Raw genomic sequence first — 18253 nt, 5'->3', positions numbered from 1 at the left:
CGGGTGCTTCCTGCATGTCCCACACTGGGGATCAAGCTTAAAACCCAGGCATGTGCCCTGACTAGGAATCAAACTGTGACCTTCTGGTTCATAGGTCTATGCTCAACCACTGAGCCATGCCAGCAGGGCAACATCACATAAATCTTAATTTAGGCTCTCCACATATCTCTGATGGATTACAGTGGCTTATATCAAACTGAAGATATTATTAAAGATTTCTTACTCTTTTGAGTGGAACCAAGCACATTACTACATGACTTCTGTTCTCTGATGATAAGCTCAATATCCCCAGGGAGTTCCAGAATGTCCTCCACAATGCTCAAGAAAAATCTTTCTCAGACTCATTTGGTCTCTCTTCCCTGATGGAAAACCTCCCAACAGCTCTTCTTTGTGAAATAGCCTAAACCCCATTACTTAGCTTAGAGACCCTGTACTAGCTTTTTGACTTTTACTATTTCTCTACCCCTTTCCTAACCCTACACTGTGCAACACATTCACACACCCCACCTATGCTTTAGCCACTTCTCATGACTTCTTATTCTTTAAAAACATTATGTATTTTATGCCTTTGAGCCTTCACACGTGACTTTCCTTTGATCTCTAATGCCCTCCTCTTTGTCCTCCACTGAGCGTGTGATCCTCCTCATTAATCAAAGTCCAGTTAAAAATCCTCCTCCCAGTAACGTTCTCATATCTCCCAGCACAGAGTAGCTGTTCTCAGTAGTTCATACAGAAGCCCATTTCCTCTTGCACCACGCTTTGTATTAGTTGCTTTGCCCTGTGTGTGTCTTCCTCACTTGTTAGCTCCTGGAGAGTAAGGATGTTGCTTATTTCATCTCTGTGTCTCAGGTCTGAGCAAAGCAGGACTTTAGAACATGCTTTATGAATGAGGAAACAAATCTACACTAATAAAATACAAAGATGCTAATTGACCGTACCTTCACTACACTCATCAGCCAATCAGAAGAGTATGCAAATTAACCCAGCAAAGATGGCCATTAAATTTGCATACTGCAGGCAGATCCCACTGCACCACCCTCCGCGGGTGGCAGCGTGATTTTTGGGCTTAATTGAATTGCTGTGTGTGGCCCGGGGTGGGGAGGGGGGCAGGCAGCAGTGAGATCACCAGCTGCTGCCTGCCCCAGCGCGGGATCTGGGCCTGCCGTGTGTGACCGGGGGAGACGTGGCAGGCACCGCGGGATCGGGCGTGCCATCTGCCACCAGGGGAGCAGGCCTAAGCCAGCAGGTGGTTATCTCCCAAGGGGTCCCAGACTGTGAGAGGGCACAGGTTGGGCTGAGAGACCTGCCCCTCCCCCCCGCCAGTGCACAAATTTTTGTGCACCGGACTTCTAGTAAATATAATAACTAGTGAAGAAGTTCTACTTTTACTACACTTTTTTTTCATCTCTTTTCCTAATGAAAACACATGCAAAGAAGATTCAATCAACAGAATGAAGGATAAAGGCTCAAGTATAAGAGAGTTAAGAATTTGTATGCTATATGTTTACTTGAGTTGTGAATTAATTTGTATCTATTCTATCTGTAGCAGATATGTTAAAGGACTGAGAATAAAGATTAGAGAACAGAGGGTAAGGCCCTAAGGGCTTGTCCATGGCAAGGAGAATCCTTTTCCTTTCCCTGTGAGAATAGCTGAAGAAGACAGCTAGAATGCCTTTGAAAGCCAGCTGAGGAGGATATCAAAGAAACAGCAGAAGTAGATGCTTAATCTGTTGACATTATTAAAGGGTTTTACTTGAAACTAGTGGCACCAATAAGCTTTCACTAACAGTTTTGCAACTGTTTGATCACATACTTCAGTTCTCTGCTGGAAGCTATATGAGCCCTTCTGGGTCTGTGCATATGACACTTTGAGACAAACCATTTCTTTACCAAGATTGCAAGGTCTTTGTCTGCTGAGATCTACGATCCTAACTGAAGTGTTGTTTGACTGAAGTTTTGTTTGGTTGCTGAATTTGACAAAATGTAGATGAGTTAAATTATATGAAAAAATAAATTGTTCAAGTCTGTATAAACTAGGCCAGATGGGATAGGTATATGTTCTATAGCATAAACATTTAAAATTCACAAATTTTGAAAATATCAAGGAGTTAGAATAACTAGTAAAGAAGTTCTACTTTTATTACATTTTCTTTCATTTCTTTTCCTGGTTCTGAGGGTGGAGTTGAGTAGACCTGTGTGTACTTCCTTATCTGTTGTTTGCTTGTAACCCAAGACATAACAGATGAGAAGAGTGTTGGAATAGAAATCAGAGTTGTAGATTGTTGCACTGGTCGCTTTAGCACCAGTTAGCATATAACTAAGCCATTATTATAGAACCTGTTTAACCTTTATGGCCCTTACTTTCCTTAACTGTGAAATGAGAACAATATCAGCTGCTTATGATCCTACGCTAGGATCAAATGAGATGCACGAATGGAAAAGTCGGCTGTTGGTGTACTGGCCTTGATGAGGGCCATGTGCAACGAGAACTGTAGTTCTCATTTTAAAGAAGGAGGCTATTCTCCACTCCCCCCTCAAAAAACCCCAGAAAAACAACAAAAACACATACCCACACATTATATTTAAAAAACCCAACAATGTTAAAAATAACTAAAGCCATAACTTCAGGCCATCAATCAAAAATAACCTAAAACAAGCACTGTGGAATTGTGGTGGAATGTTTGGTATTAATCTCTAGGGACACATTCATAAGCCCTGTTTGTTGGAAGTTGGATGTCTTGTGTGGAGAGGTCAAATATGAATTCTCCTGAGAGCCGATGAATTATTCTCCCATGAAACAGAAACAGCTGACTAGAGCTTTCCATGTGGTTAATTTGTCCTGTAGATGCTAAGCAAAGAAAAAAGTGCTTCGAATGATTTTCTTGGAGGGATTACATTCAGAACCATGTAATTTTGGCAGCTAGTACTGAAATAGATACGGTTCATGGTAATGTGTAAGTATAACCGTATTTTATCAAATATTGTATTCTTTATGAAATTTTTAAAAAGCAGGACTCTTAAAATATATGTAGGTTTAATACCATCCTGTTTTTTTCATCACTGGGATATATGGAAATGTACAAGACAAAAAGAGTATTGCCTTTTAAGATAAAATTAGATTACTTGGCTCTCAGTCTAGTCGGATCCCAAGTTTCTGCTTTTAAATCCATTTTTCGGCTTGCCTCTACCATTTGATTCCAAAGGAACCACCAGTAGGTATAAGTCGAATCTTCCCTTATATCCTTGAAAACTTCTTATTTCTGTAAAAGGTGTCCTGGAAGAGCAAATGTAGTTCCTACATTGCCTCAAGGTCTTGTTTGAGGCTCTGATTTAGTGCTAGGGTTTGGTACATATAAGGACTGAACTAAAAGAGAAAAGTTATCTAAAACTATTTAGCATAGGTTCATCTCAGGGTAAAGGCAGGGTAAGTGTTTCTTGTATATGAATCCCCCAAATCAACCCCATTTTCTAGAGATGGAGTCTAATAGGTCACTGGAGATCTAATATAAACATAAAAACTATTTCCCCTGACTCTGGATTCTTGGAAAATCCAACAAGTGCTCTATGGAATTTCTCAAGGGTAGTAATTGTGTAATTTGTAGCTTGTTTTTAGTTTTCCTTTGTATTTGAAGATCACCGTATTCATCATGCTCCTTAACTACTATCAGTATTTGAACCTTAGTAGTTTTCTTAACAGTGGAGAGGGAGCTCCATAAATCCATCTGTGTAGCACTGTTTCAACCTACTTTTCCTGGTGTCTAATAGCAAACTCAAGCTTATTTAGTCGTTGTAAAACCTAAGGCTAGTGAGGAAGGACTAAATCTGCAACCAGGGCCACATCTGTAATCCATGCTAATCAGCTGAAAACCCCCAAGGGTCAGGTATCTGAGTGCACAAGATAACATGAAAAAAAATATGCTGTCTGGGAGAATATTCTAGGCAGATACACTTTATCAGAGAGGAAAGACAATATCTTTTGTAACTTTTTTTTCCCATTTTTGAGTTCAATATCCTGTGATGTGAGATTATAACTTGATCACTGTAATCACCATATTTTATTGTCCAATTTTCTTCCATAAAGAGTGATTAGAAAACTCAATCTTTAATTAATTTACTTTAAGAGGATGACAAACATTTTCCAACAGTGGCTTGAGAGCATGTCAGGTTAACCATGGATCTGGGAATTTAGAGGTGCTGTGCTCTAACCATCATGGTTTTGTTGATTTATCTTAATCCTACATAATCATGAAATACTAAAAGTGCATGCTCTTCATAATACAGGAGAATCAAGCAGAAATTATTTTCTATAATTTTCTCTTAAACAAGCACATTTTCAAAAATAAGAAACAAATCAATTGTATCCTGAACACACCATAGATTGTATTAGAAACTGTCCAGTAAAATGAAGAGTGTGCTTTATTTGGCAGGTGACCAATATAAACTGATAGATGTTCTTTATCTAATGGAATCTATCCAGTAGTTCTTTAATTCCATGACTAGCCTAATAACAACTCCAGTTAAACAAATTCATTAGAAAGACCTTTCAAGCATTCAACTTAGAGCAATAAATAAGATTCCACAGTCAACCACATCCTCTTTTCCTGAGACGAAGCCAAGTCTAACCATGTAATATATTGACTTTCCTGTGTTCTGACATTAATGGGTATTATAGATTCTGTTGGTTTATAATCTTCAAATTCATAAAACACAATAATGAAAGAAGAGCTCATTTCTGGGCATTCTGAACGAAGGCGAGTCTGTCAACTTCTATTTCACCTTTAAAAGTTTTTTTTTAATTGTAAGGTATCTGAGGGCATGTTTATAAGTTGTGTTATGATGTATTATAAATGTTTTGGGGATTTGTTGTTTTCCTTATAATCATCATGTAAGCTCACTGAGAACCACCTTTGTGTCTTAACTTCTGAACTTCAATTGAAGCCTGAAAGTGGCCAACACTTACTGGGTGACCTTGAAAGTGGCTCAAATAAAACTGATGATAATTTTCAAAGGTTTTATATTTCATTGAAAGTGATGATGGCTCAAGACCAGGAGAGGAAGCAGAAGCACCTCCAGTCTTGAGATTTCCTGTTGGGAGGCATCGTTGTGATTCCCTGCATGACTGGAAGCCACTTAGAATGCTCCAGGCGAGCATTCCTTCCTTGATTTCTAGGGAGGATGCTCCAGATCCTTTCTTTTCCTTGAACTGGAAGGCCTGGTCAAATGATAACAAGTAACCTCTCTCTTTGCAAGTTTACCAGCAGAGTGCTTTGGATGTGGGTGTGAAGTGGGGCTATGTAGCTTTTGAATTTTGCACGAAATGAATGAGTGGCCTATTTTTTTAAGTTAAACAAAATCAACACAAATCCAATGACTAAATTTATTTCTCCTGAATCTCTTGTTCTTGATCATAGCACATAAGAATTAGAAGAGATGTATCAACGTCAACTCCTCATTTTACACAGATTGAAACTAAATTCCCAAGAGGGTATTAATCAGCTAATATTCCTTTCCTAAAAAATTCAGAAAAGTGGAATCTATCTTCTAAATAACAATTTATAAATACTTAATAGAAAATACCCACATTGCTAATCAAAAGAAGCTGACAAGCTCTTTTTAGACTAGATGACTAGTTTGTAAATGGTGATCTATTTAGGACCAGAATGTTAAATAAAAGTGAGCTTTTCTTTAAGATTGGCCAAAGTGGATGCCAGTTTGGTGATTCATTGAAAGAATCTTACATTCACCATAATTTCGAATAACTTGTTTCTCAGCTTTGCTCTGTATGACCTCATTTTCTCAAGGAGAAAGAAAGAACTGACCTTTGCACTTCAATATATTGGTGGCACAGTCAGTCTTTTCTGTAACAGGTTACTAAAAAATTAAATCTTAACCATTACATAAGGAAGATGAGAGAAAGGAGGTAGAAGGGGAAGCACAGAAGAGACTTGTAGGGAAAATCAGAAAAAGGAATCTCCTATGAATACAGGAAGCTATTTAGAAATAAAGCCTCCTGGTCCTGCTGTCGTTTTGATGGTTTTCCTTTGCTATTAAAGGATGCTTCTGCCCAGCTGGGCTGGAATGGCTCAGTGGTTGAGCAGCAACCTATGAACTAGGAGGTCATGGTTCATTCAATTTCCAGCTGGAGCACGTCCCCGGGTTGCAAGCTCAATCCCTAGTATGGGCATGCAGGAGGCAGCTGGTCAATGATTCTCTCTCATCATTGATGTTTCTCTCTCTCTCTCCCTTTCTCTTTGAAATCAATAAAAATATATTTTAAAAAATAAAACATGCTTCTGATGTAGACCCACTCTCACAGAATCTCTAAATGTAGGAGCTGAGAGGGACTTTTGAAATTATCTTGTTTGTTTTTCTCATCTAAGAAGTGAGGAAAACTGAAGGGCAAATTGGGTTGTTGCTTTTCTTTTAACCTGATAAAGTGGTAAGTGAAAAAGCTTCACCCCGAATTCAGATTTCCAGGCTCCTAACAGGGGCCTTTTCTTGATGTTGTTTTCATATATAAATGGGCAAAAAACTTGTATGGGATGACTTGTATGGGAAAATTAGGTTCCTGCTGTGATTTTTCAAAAAAAAGAAAGAAAGAAAGAAAGAAAGAGAGAGAGAGAGAGAGAGAGAGAGAGAGAGAGAGAGAGAGAGAGAGAAAGAAGGAAAGAAAGAAAGAAAGAAAGAAAGAGGGAAAGAAAGAAAGAAAGAAAGAAAGAAAGAAAGAAAGAAAGAAAGAAAGAAAGAAAGGAAAAGTAGAAACCCTCTCCTTGTTGCTATCTGGCACTCCAGGTTTTAATTGCTGACCAGGTAACAGCCTCACATGCATGAACAGAGAGATTCCTTCCATGCCTGAAGCTGGGCTGCCACCAGCTGTAAAAAATGAACCAATTATCCTGAAAAGCAAGTACATAGCCCCTGCGACATCCAAGGCTACTCGATTTCTATAGGATTTTATTTTACTAGGGGCCCGGTGCACGAAATTCGTGCACTGGGTGTGGGGGTGGGGGTGGGGGTGGGGGGAGTGTCCCTCAGCCCAGCCTGCCCCCTCTCACATACTGGGACCCCTCAGGCGTTGACCCCCATCACCCTCCGATCACCTGATCGGCCCCTTGCCCAGGCCTGACGCCTCCGCCAGAGGTGTCAGGCTTGGAAAGGGGACCCCCATCGCCCCCCGATCACTGGCTCTGGCCCCTGCCCAGGCCTAAGGCCTCTGGCCCAGGAATCATGCCTGGGCAGGGGACCCCCATCTCCCTCTGATCGCTTGCTCCACCCCCCGCCCAAGCCTGACGCCTCTGACCCAGGCTTCAGGCCTGGGCAAGGGGACCATCATATCCCCCCAATCCCCGGCTCCGCCCCCCTCCCAGGCCTGATGCCTCAGCCAGAGGAGTTGACCCTCATCACCCTCCGATCACCAATCACCGGATCGGCCCCTTGACCAGGCCTGAGGCCTCCGGCAGAGGTGTCAGGCCTGGGCAGGGAACCCCCAGCTCCCCGCGGTTGCAGGCTCCGCCCCTGCCCAGGCCTAACGCCTCTGGCTGAGGTGTCCGGCCCAGGCAGCGAGGACCTGCAGTGGCAGCGGGGGGCGCCGCGATTGTGGGCTTCGATTTAGGCCCAGGCAAGGGACCCCTAGCTCCTGGGACTGCCAGCTTAAACCGTGCCCAGCTCCCATCGCTGGCTCCACCCCTACTTCCTGCTATCACTGGCCAGGGCGGCAAAGGTGCCTGATTCTCCAATCATGGCTGGGGGGCAGGGCAAAGGCGGCCCTGGGGCCGCCTTTGCCCTGCCCCCCAGCTCTTAGCTCCCCCCTGGGTTTCCGATCACTGTCAGTGGCAGGGGGCTTCTTCCTGCTTTCCCTTTCACCTCCCTGCATTGTGCCTACATATGCAAATTAGCCGCCATCTTGTTGGCAGTTAACTGCCAATCTTAGTTGGCAGTTAATTTGCATATAGCCCTGATTAGCCAATGAAAATGGTATCGCTGTATGCCAATTACCATTTTTCTCTTTTATTAGTGTAGATAGTTATTCTTAGTTTCCTGTGAATAAAAGCCACATATGAAACATAATGCTTTTACATGTTAGAGCTTTAAACACTCAGCTACGCATTGCTATGGGTGTATGTAGTTCACATTTGTTGTGATGGAGAGAGTGGCCATTTAAAGCATCCCACAGTGGTATTTAAAAACAGCTTTAATTTAATTTTTATCAGTTTCTAGTCTGAGATTCAAAGTTGGTTCTTAGCATCTGTCAAAGGAAAGTGATTGCAGTGAGTACTCGCAGCTTTCACTCCGAAGTCGTGTTTTTATAGTTGTGTTTCATTGGGAAACACAATGTGTTGATCTCGAGTTGTTTATGCTGGCTTGGCGCGTAAAGGGAAGGGGACAATCTGTTGTTCTCTTGGAAACCAAATGTTCACCGTGTGCATTGACAAATACATTTTAGTGTTGTTTTTTTAAAAAATTTTCACCCTAAGCATCACTTCGTGTGTGGATTTTTAAGGCATAGGAACATGTCACACACACAGGAGCAGAGACCTTCCCGGCCTTGTTCAGGGCGGTGTCCCTGGCACATAAAACAGAGCCTGGCACACGTGAATACTGCGTGAATGCAGGAAGGAAAAGGTCAGATGTCTGGTGATGGGATATTAAAGGTTTAGAGCCAAACAGTCACTTCCTTTCCATTTTATAAATAGAGGCCAACCCAGCCTTTGCATCACACTGCTTTCTGTGACGCACATGCTCCAGCTCTTTAGCTTTCACAATCTGTCACCGGCCTTGGTCTGGCTCCTTTTTACTTTTAAACCCAACAGCATAAGCAGCCAGCTCTCTGAACACAGTGGACTGTGGTTCTGTGGGTTTCACAAAGAGCTCCCAAATGCCAGCTTTGGGCCATCCACGGAGCTTGGTGGGTGACACCAGTTATCTCCCCACGGGAAGCTTCCATGCCGGCACGGGAGAGACTCACAAGGAATTTCTTCACTCAGTTGCTCTTCCACCAGATTAGGACCCCGGCTGCAAATTCTTGTGGTCCTTGGTACTTGAGCACACATACTGCCCATTTGCCCTAATTCCACAGGCAGGTGCAGTTACCTCTAGGCTGCTGGTGTCTCGAGCATGACTAGCATATGCTGAGCCCTCAGCAAATATTGTAGATGGAAGGGGGTGAGGGAAGAAAGGGAGAGGACATACGGAAATGCTTGAACGCATGTATAGGTGCTCTGGAAATTTTAGGAAATTTCTAGAAAACTTCAGGTAAAGCTTCCTCTGGAGCTATAACTTGAAAAAAAGTCTCTAAGGAAGGTGGGGGGAGGCTCCTAAGCACTGGGGAGTCCACAGACCTCTGCAAGTGGTCAAACAGCATGCCAAGGTGGGTGGGCCACAGCAGAGAGCACTGCTGGTGGGGTTGGAGGGGCCATACCTGGAGGACAGCATCGCGTACATGGATAATAGAAAGGCCACATATGAAACATAATACTTTTACCTGTCAGAGCCTTAAAAACTCAGCTACACATTGCTATGAATATATTTAGTTCACTGTGTTTTCTTCTTGGCCAACTGAAGGGCACACTGTAAAAGTAGATCTGTGATGTATGCTGTCAACTAAAATCTCTCCTACTTGGCATTTCAACAATTTATATTGATGATCTACACTAGCGGTTCTCAACCTGTGGGTCGTGACCCCTTTGGGGGTCGAACGACCCTTTCACAGGGATTGCCTAAGACCATCAGAAAACACATATATAATTACATATTGTTTTTGTGATTAATCATTATGCTTTAATTATGTTCAATTTGTAACAATAAAATTGGGGGTCACCATAACATGAGGAACTGTATTAAAGGGTCGTGGTATTAGGACCACTGATCTACACTAATAAAAGAGAAACATGCAAATTGGTGTCACTCTGCTACGCCCACCAGCCAATCAGGATGAGTATGCAAATTAACCCAACAAAGATGGCAGTTAATTTGTGTATGCAGGCTCGGAGCAAAGACTGAAGGCTGCAGCCCGAGCGAAGACCGAAGACTGAAGATGACAGAAAACTGAAGAGGCTTGGCTTCTCTGCTGCAGTTGGAGTGGAGAAGCCTCGAGGCTTGGCTTCTCCGCTGCAGCCGGAGCAAAGACCTGGGTCCTGGGTGCCAGAGGAAAACCGGTGCCGGCAGCCAGGGGAAGGAAGGCCTATTGCATGAATCCCTTTGTGCAATGGGCCTCTAATAAATGTATAAGAAACCAGGAATTTTTTAAATTAAAAATTATATGAAATAGCAGGGGAAACACTTTGTAAACTGTGCGATTGCCTAACCACTATATTGTATACCAAAACTAATACAAAATAATATTGAATGGAAACTGTAATTGAAAAAGTAATTAAAAAGTTTTAAAAGATGAATACTTAAAATAATTATATGAGAGAACCTCTCATTTCCCCCAGATTTCTATACTTGTCATTAAAAAAAATTCTCTCTTTTGAAAGCATTGGAGATACAATGTCCCTCCCTTGGGCTCACTGATTCTACTCCACTGAAGAGTGATAAGTAACTGGGCAAAGTGTTACTCCCCCTCACTTCACTGGAAATGCTAGCACAGGGCCCAAAACTCTGCTCCCCTACCTGGAGGGTGCCCCCTCCAGCTGCCCACCCCTGGAAGGAGTGCTGCAATGGTCCAAGTTGTTCTACCCCCCACACCCACACCCCCCTCACACACACACCTGAGATCAGGCTGGGTGGTACAGTCTTTAGAAAAGGCTTTGTTTTCCAATTTAGCTTTAACAATAATACAATTGATGACAAATTGATCCAGATATGACACCTGTGTCTATTTTGCAATTGTCTTAGAACTCTGAAAGGAGGGGGCACATGACTAATTGGAACTTTCAAAACAACACACCTGTTCCAATAAAGGTGGTTTTATTCTTTAGTCAGTTGTACTGTATAAGTGGGGGGAAGGGAGAAGAAAGAGAGACTGATATATATATATAGATAGAGGCCTGGTGCATGAAATTCATACATGGCAGCGGGGGGGGGGGGGGGGGGAGGCCCTTTAGCCCAGCCTGCACCCTCTGCAATCCGGGACCCCTTGGGGGATGTTCGACTGCTGGTTTAGGCCCCATCCTGCCAACAGTTGGACATCCCTCTCACAATCCAGGACTGCTGGCTCCTAACCGCTGGCCTGCCTGCCTGATCGCCCCTAACCCCTCTGCTTGACAGCCTGATTGCCCCCTAACTGCCCACCTGCTGGCCTGATCACCCCCTAACTGCCCCCCTGCTGGCCTGGTTGCCCCCTAAGTGCCCCCCTGCCAGCCTGGTTGCCCCCTAACTGTCCAGAAGGAAATCAGACGTCTGGAAGATGTCCAGTCAACTTGGTCTAATGAGCATATTACCCTTTTATTGGTATGGATAACCAGGATATTAAATGATTCTCTGATTGTGCTAGCTCTGTAGTTTAAAACTTAACAAAAATAAAATGAAGGAATGAATAGCATCATTTCTAAGCTCTTGGCTAATAAAACAAACAAAACAACAAATTTTCTAATTATGTTGATCAGAATAACCATTAATTCTTGTTTTAAATGCTTTTGGGAATTTATCTTGTTATCTATTTTTTCTTTAGGTTATAGTTTATAAGATTTTTGGATTTCATGTATCAGTTTCCCAGGTGAATTTTTGATAATGGAATGCATTTATTTCTATTAATTCGTAGACTGTGTGTGTGTGTGGCTTGGAAAAGGATGTAGAGGCTAAATTACTCAAGATCTTAACTAGTAATAATAACTAGCACTTACTGGTAACACTCTGTTGCAAGTAATTTTAATATAACATGTTTATTTTTCAAAACAAACCTAAGAAGGTACACCATTATGATCACTTAATATACAAGGAAAACTAGACACAGAGGCTAGTGACCTTTCTAAGTTCCCAGACTTAGTAACACAACTGAGATCTGAGCTTCAGCCAATTTTCCATAAAAAGTATGGTCCATGTGCAGTATTATCAGCATCATCTGGGAGCTTATTACAAATGTAAAAACACAGGCGCCAACACAACCCAGATCTACAGAACCTGCATTTTTACAAAGACCCAGAGCTGGTTCCTGAGCACCTTCAAGGTAGAAGAGATGGGCTATATAATTCACTGTGCTACTTCTCCTTAACCTGGAGAAGGAATCTGGTTATTATTGGAAGGCCTGTAGAGAGTCAGGGAAAGGTTTGAAGCAAGAGGTTGGCAAAATCAAGTGTTTTTAGACCAGTTGTTTTAGGTTAATCACTCTGGCTTCAATATGCGGAATGCAGAAGAGGGCAATTCTGGATGCAGGGAGGCCAGTGAAAAGCTACTCTTAGACAAGTAAAGGGAGATGGCAGCCTGAAAGAGGGCGGTGGCAGTGACAAAGGAAAAAAGTAGGTGAATGTACAAGGGTCCCTCGCAGAACTTGGAGATTCTTTGGATATATGATTGCGGGAGAAGAGTTAGTTCCCCACAAGTTTCTGGTTGCATCGTGGTGCCACTTACTATACAAGAATATACTTGAAAGAAGTAGGGTGGGGAATAGGAGACGGAAATAATGAGATTACTTTTCTATTTAAAAAATGGTAATATTTGAGAAGACTGAGGGACAGCCAAGTAGAGCTGTTCAGCTGGGAGCTAAAGAGATGGGGCAGAGAAGCCATATAAGTTACTTGGGCATTTTGGAAGGGGTCCTATGGCAAATTCCATGTCAAAAATTTTACCTGGCCCAGCCAGGGTAGCTGGGTTGAGTGTCTACCTATAAATCAGAAGAAGGTCACGGTTCAATTCCCAGTAAGGGCATACACCTGGGTTATGGGCTCGATCCCCAGTGTGGGGCCAATACCCAGTGTTAGACATGCAAGAGGCAGCTAATCAATGATTCTCTCTCATCATTGATGTTTCTATCTCTCTCTCCCGCTCCCTTCCTCTCTGAAATCAATAAAAACATTTACCTGGTTTGTCTCTGATATTCCCCCTCCCCGCCCCCTTCCTCATTATATTCACTGGTGTCCAAACCTGCTCTGAGCAGTCCTGTACTCAGCAGAGTTAGATCTGTAGCTCAGAAAAGACAGAAATAAAACTTTTGGATTCATAAGCATATGGAATGCATGATAAGTGAAGCAATCCAATTGCCAAGAAAGAGAAAGGGAGTCTAGAAAGTAGGGGAGAAGGGGACTCTGCAAAACAGACTGAGAATAGTGGTCCAAGAGGTGGAGGAAACCTGGGAGTTTGTTATCATGGGAATCCTGGGTAAAGTGTGTTTCCAGATGGGGAAAGTAGAGAATAGGGTAAAATGCTTTTGAGACACCAAGTCGATAGAGAATGAGAAATGGCTGCAGGACTTAGCAATGCACTAGTAATTGATGACCTCTATGAGCACCGAGGGAAACTGATGAGGACTAAAGCCAGAGTGCAGTAGATTGAGACGTGTAGGCTGAGGAAGGGGAGGTTCTTCAAGAGATTCATCCATGAGGCTGAGGAATGAGGGTCACTGGAGCTCAATAATGGAGATGCTTTTCAAGATAGGAAATTTTGAACACGGTTAAATGCTGATGGAAGGAGATAATACAGAAGGAAAAATGGGAGACTGTGATCCCTGAAGTGGAGGGTATAAGATAATGGGCATTTGTTTAGACCTTCCCTTCTGTCTTCCAAACCACCATTAGGTGGGCACCGGGATTCAGGAGGATGGCCAGAGAAACAGGGAGATCTGTGGCAGCCATCCTTTCCACATTCTGGGGTCTTTAGAGGGTTAACACTCTCACCTTCCATTCTAAGCCTTGTTTTGCTACTTGAATTTTCCACTGTTCTTCCCATGACATGCCCAGAACAAGGGTAACCATGATTTAGATCAGGACCTGCTTTGAAAGTTAACCTTTGAACTTCATCTTCAGCTATAATTCTTGCCTAAACCTTACCTGTCCTCAGGTGAGGAAAGTTTAGAGAAACAGCTTAGGCATATACTCCCTCCCCAGGCCTTTTGGCAAGTTGGTGAACCCACTGCCCCAGGATGTTTGAAGCTGAGTTGTATGGCTTCATGGAGAATAGTGGCTCATGACAAGGATGGCAGAGAATACTCAAGGACAGATTTCAGGAATCTCTCAATGCCAGAAATGTCACTGAAATATCTATTTGCAATGGACTTTTCTGAGAAGAGGGTCCATTGATCCTATTGAGATCTATAATCCCAAAGATGTGGGGGTAGATAAAATGCTCAAGCTGATCATTTTGGAGGGATTCAAGATATTATGGCAGGAAGAGGTTTCTTCCCTTCCCCCTCTTCCCCTCTTCCAGCCCTCTCAGGGTACCAAAAGGTACAGAAAAATGATGACAATCAGACAGGAAAAAGACAATTTACAAGAACATGGAAATGCAAGATTGTTTAACTGACATCTGACTCAGAGCTTCCCATGTGAACCCAAGTATTTGGTTTTCAATTTTAAAGAGATCATGTTTCCTAGATTGAAAACAAATCAAGGTTTCTCTAACATATTCTAGAAAACCATTTATTTTCAATATTATATAGCAGAAAATTATTGGGCTTGTCTAAGGAACCCAAATTAATCCAGCTTTACTCAAAATGTTGTTGGCAAGTATAATAAAAATAAGAAGAAAACTTGTCAGTGAGGTGATGTTACATTAAAGCACAAGTCTCTGCTCTTGTTTAGGTAGAACGGCCCCAGAATTGGCAACTAATGATAACATGTGGGAATAAATAGAGCAAGTGTAGAAAACAGACATCAGCGTTTACCTTTTCCATCAAGCAATTTGGATTCTGGATTTAGGCATAAATCACAATAAATATGTTAAGAACTCTCTTGTATGACATATGTTTGCAATATTTGTGTTGTATTTTAATCCATATACTTTGCTAATAAAAATGCTAGAATGCCATATTATGGATGTGAAATGAAGGCTAAAATGACTTAAGGGGTTTTTTTACACATTTTACTTATGAGAATTATGCATTTTATTAATATTTTTCTTTTAGTTTTCACAATCCTGAAACCCAAATTGACAACTGAGAAGCTGCATTTGGTTTTCAAATGGATGACAGACATGAAAGAGGGTCTGACTAAAATAGTGGAGGAAGCATAAACATGGGATACATGCTTTTGCTTAAGTAATGCTATCTCAGTTTCAAGAAGCAATGCTTTAGATACATGAAGCATATTATATGTGTGGGCTAGACACACAGACATTTTAATTTAATCTTAGAACACCTAAAATTAGGAATTGTCTCTATGCCTGTTACTGGAAAGTAGGCAGATTTTTCTTGAAAATAGGAATCGCACTTAAAATATGTAAAGGACTTCAAAGTGTGCTCTGGACATATAAATCCACCATAAACCTCAGTGATAAAATTAGTCATTCAAATAAATGAAGTCAAATGAAACCGCCACCCCTCTATGACAATGAAACTATGCCTCGTGAATAAAGACTATTTCCAGAACTCAGGAGGCAGCTCCAAAGAGTTAGCTGGACACTATGTTGCTTCCACATGCATATCATCAAAATGAGAAATCTGAACAGCTCAGCATATAAAGTTTGATAACTGTTGGCTCAAATGGCTTTTAAAAAGTTTCTAAGAAACTTCAAGATCTATACTTATCTGCCAAGTATAAGTTTTCTCTTATGCAGTCACTAGAAAGTTTATAGGAATTTCTTGTACTTAAGAAGCCAAAACACCACATAAAAAACATGTAGGAAACATTAAGGGAAAGAAAACAAAACTTACTTTCTCTTAAAGCTGCTTCTTCCTGTAATTTAAACAGTATGAAAGGAGACAATAAGATGATGATTTTTCTTCCAGCGCATTCATAGGTCAACTCCAAAAGGAACAGAACGAGCCACCAGAGCTATCTGAGTGTCCCTCCCAACTGCAGCTTTTTCAACTTTGTAGAAGAAAATAGGAGGGTTAAATGGGTTTCCTCCAAGTCTGGTGACGTGCACATAGCTGACTCCTACTGGGCTGCAAAAGCATTCCTTGTCAATTTTTACTGAAAATTACGAGTAACAAGTTCTGTGCAGGACATCCTTACAGGGCAAACCTGGATCCGTATGTGAAGTAGGATCTGAATAAGCTCCAACAAGTTTAAATTACAAACCACACTTACACCCTCAAGAAATTCTCACTGCCTAGGCTAAATTAAGGGCACATTCACATTTTTAAAATTTCTGAAAGGATAATGTATTTTCTGTTTCTTTGATTAACCTGTTTTGTTGGTTCTCTTTTCTGGTGACTAACAGAACCCTTGTTTTACATCAGAAATGGCTGAACCACAGAGCTTTCTTGTTCTTACCTGAAGAGTTGGTAACTTGAGATGAGCCTTTCGTTGTGGCCTCTATCACTGTCTGCTTGGGAAATCTGGGAACTCCAAGCCTTGAATTTGATAGAGTAACTCAAGGTTGTTACCTGCTTCCTTCACCTGCAGCGTGGACTGAGCTTTCCCTGTTTCTGCCTATGTCCCTATGAGCTGGCAGTGATTGTTATGTCATGTCCATTTAAGCACAGGCTCATTTGGCTTTTTGAAATCTTCAATTCAAAACATGAAAAGTGGCAAGAAATTTCAAGAACTGAATTTAAAGAAATGTTTGAATATTGAAGTAATCCACAACAGGAATTCTTAGTGTGTCAAACTGACAAAACAAGTGGCATTTGCTCCTAGAATCTCCATTGGAGGCCATTTCTTTGGTTTGCAAGGTGGGGCAAGAAATATTCTGCCTTAATTACATTTATTCCCAGACCAAACTTAAACTGTCCTTGTTCTAAGTGCTAAAGGAATGATGTTAATTTTCCTGAGGTCAAACTCAGGTATGTACAAAAAAAAAAAAAAAAAAAAAAATTAAAAAAAACTTGAGCTAGGGAAAGGACACAAGAGCATTCAATTAGTAATAGATTTTAATCCTCATGATACTACTAACCAGGCATTATTTTTCTCCTTTCATAAATGAGGAAGTGGAGTCTGGGATATAAAAAATGCCTAAGTCCCCATCTAGTTATGGGGCCATTACTCTCTTTGTTTATACTATGCTTTCCTGAGAGGGTACATTCATTGATTCAACTTCTGATCTTCCTGTTGCTCCTCAAGCTATTGCAATCTATCTTCCAATTGAACCACTTCACAAAAAAATGCTTCATTAAGCTCATAAATGATATTAACACCCCAAAGAGCACTGTTTTTCATCTTGCCAGAAATTTCTCATCTCTGGCTATGTTTATTTCTTTTTGAAATTCTCTTCCTTTGGTTTACTAAGTTATATATTTTTTTATTTCCTCCGAGCTCTTAGATACTCAGGCTCCTCCCCCTTTATTCACCTTATCATTGCCCAGAACTTCAACCTCAGTTCAGAATGCTTCTTTGTACACCCTCCAAGGGTTGTGACAACAACAAACAATTATGTATTATGACTCCCAAACTGTTATTACTCTCTGTTCTCAACTGTTACCTCTCAAAGATTCTAGGCCTATATCCTGTTATCAATCGGACATCTTTGTTTAGAGATTCCCAGGCATCTCAAACTCAGTCCCAGATAAACCCCTTCATTTTCTCTCCACTTGTTAGTCTGATGCTGAAATCTAGCTCAATGAAAAGGCTTACTAAGGTAAAATGGTTCATGAATGGCAGTTTCAAGGAATGAAGGACACTGAGGACTATGAAACTATTTTTATATAAGAGGAATAGAGTAAAATACTTTTAAAATGTTCAGAATAATAGTTAAAAATGTACATATAATATATGCATTAATTAAACTAGTAATACTGAAAATATTAGAAGCTTCAAAATACCATATTTAATAGAAACAACAGGCAACTTTATTTTAAATAAGATTCTTAAATTCCCATGAAGATCATAGTAAACATTTAACAATTTAATTTTATTAACAAATTAGATTTTTACATTAAAAAGTCAGCCATATAATTTATTTACAAAAACAAAGCTGTTCTTATTTACTATGAAAAAATAAGAACTATTTTGAAAAATGAAAAATATTTAATGCCAACAAAATAAGAATAATTTTTTTATTTGCTTCATTTTATCTTTTATTTTCAAAAATTAAGGTATTTTATTTTCACAAACTATTCTCTAGTTTGACAAAAACAAAGATTACTTTGGTATCTGCTGAAACATAAACGATAAAGTTCTTAAGCAAAGACTGAATAAAAAATTATGTTGGGTGTTCAATATTTTGAAAGCCGAATAAGCACATAAAACTAACTGGAGTTGGTGGTGACAGGATTTCCATT

General features: G+C 40.8%; 1 protein-coding gene across 1 annotated transcript in view; it reads right to left on the bottom strand.

Annotated features, from left to right (window-relative positions):
• Positions 1-15888, bottom strand: part of FHL5 (four and a half LIM domains 5) — a 33034-nt gene extending 17146 nt beyond the window's left edge. The window contains exon 1 of the mRNA XM_081094309.1: positions 15743-15888. The gene's annotated coding sequence lies outside the window, so the exon portion shown is untranslated. The remainder of the gene's footprint in view (positions 1-15742) is intronic.
• Positions 15889-18253: the final 2365 nt, after the last annotated feature.

Source organism: Myotis nattereri (assembly GCF_964212035.1).
Source record: "Myotis nattereri genome assembly, chromosome: 6".
In the NCBI taxonomy this organism is placed as follows: Eukaryota; Metazoa; Chordata; class Mammalia; order Chiroptera; family Vespertilionidae; genus Myotis; species Myotis nattereri.
The sequence above is the reverse complement of the archived record's forward strand: the minus strand, read 5'-3'. Positions and strand labels throughout refer to the sequence as shown.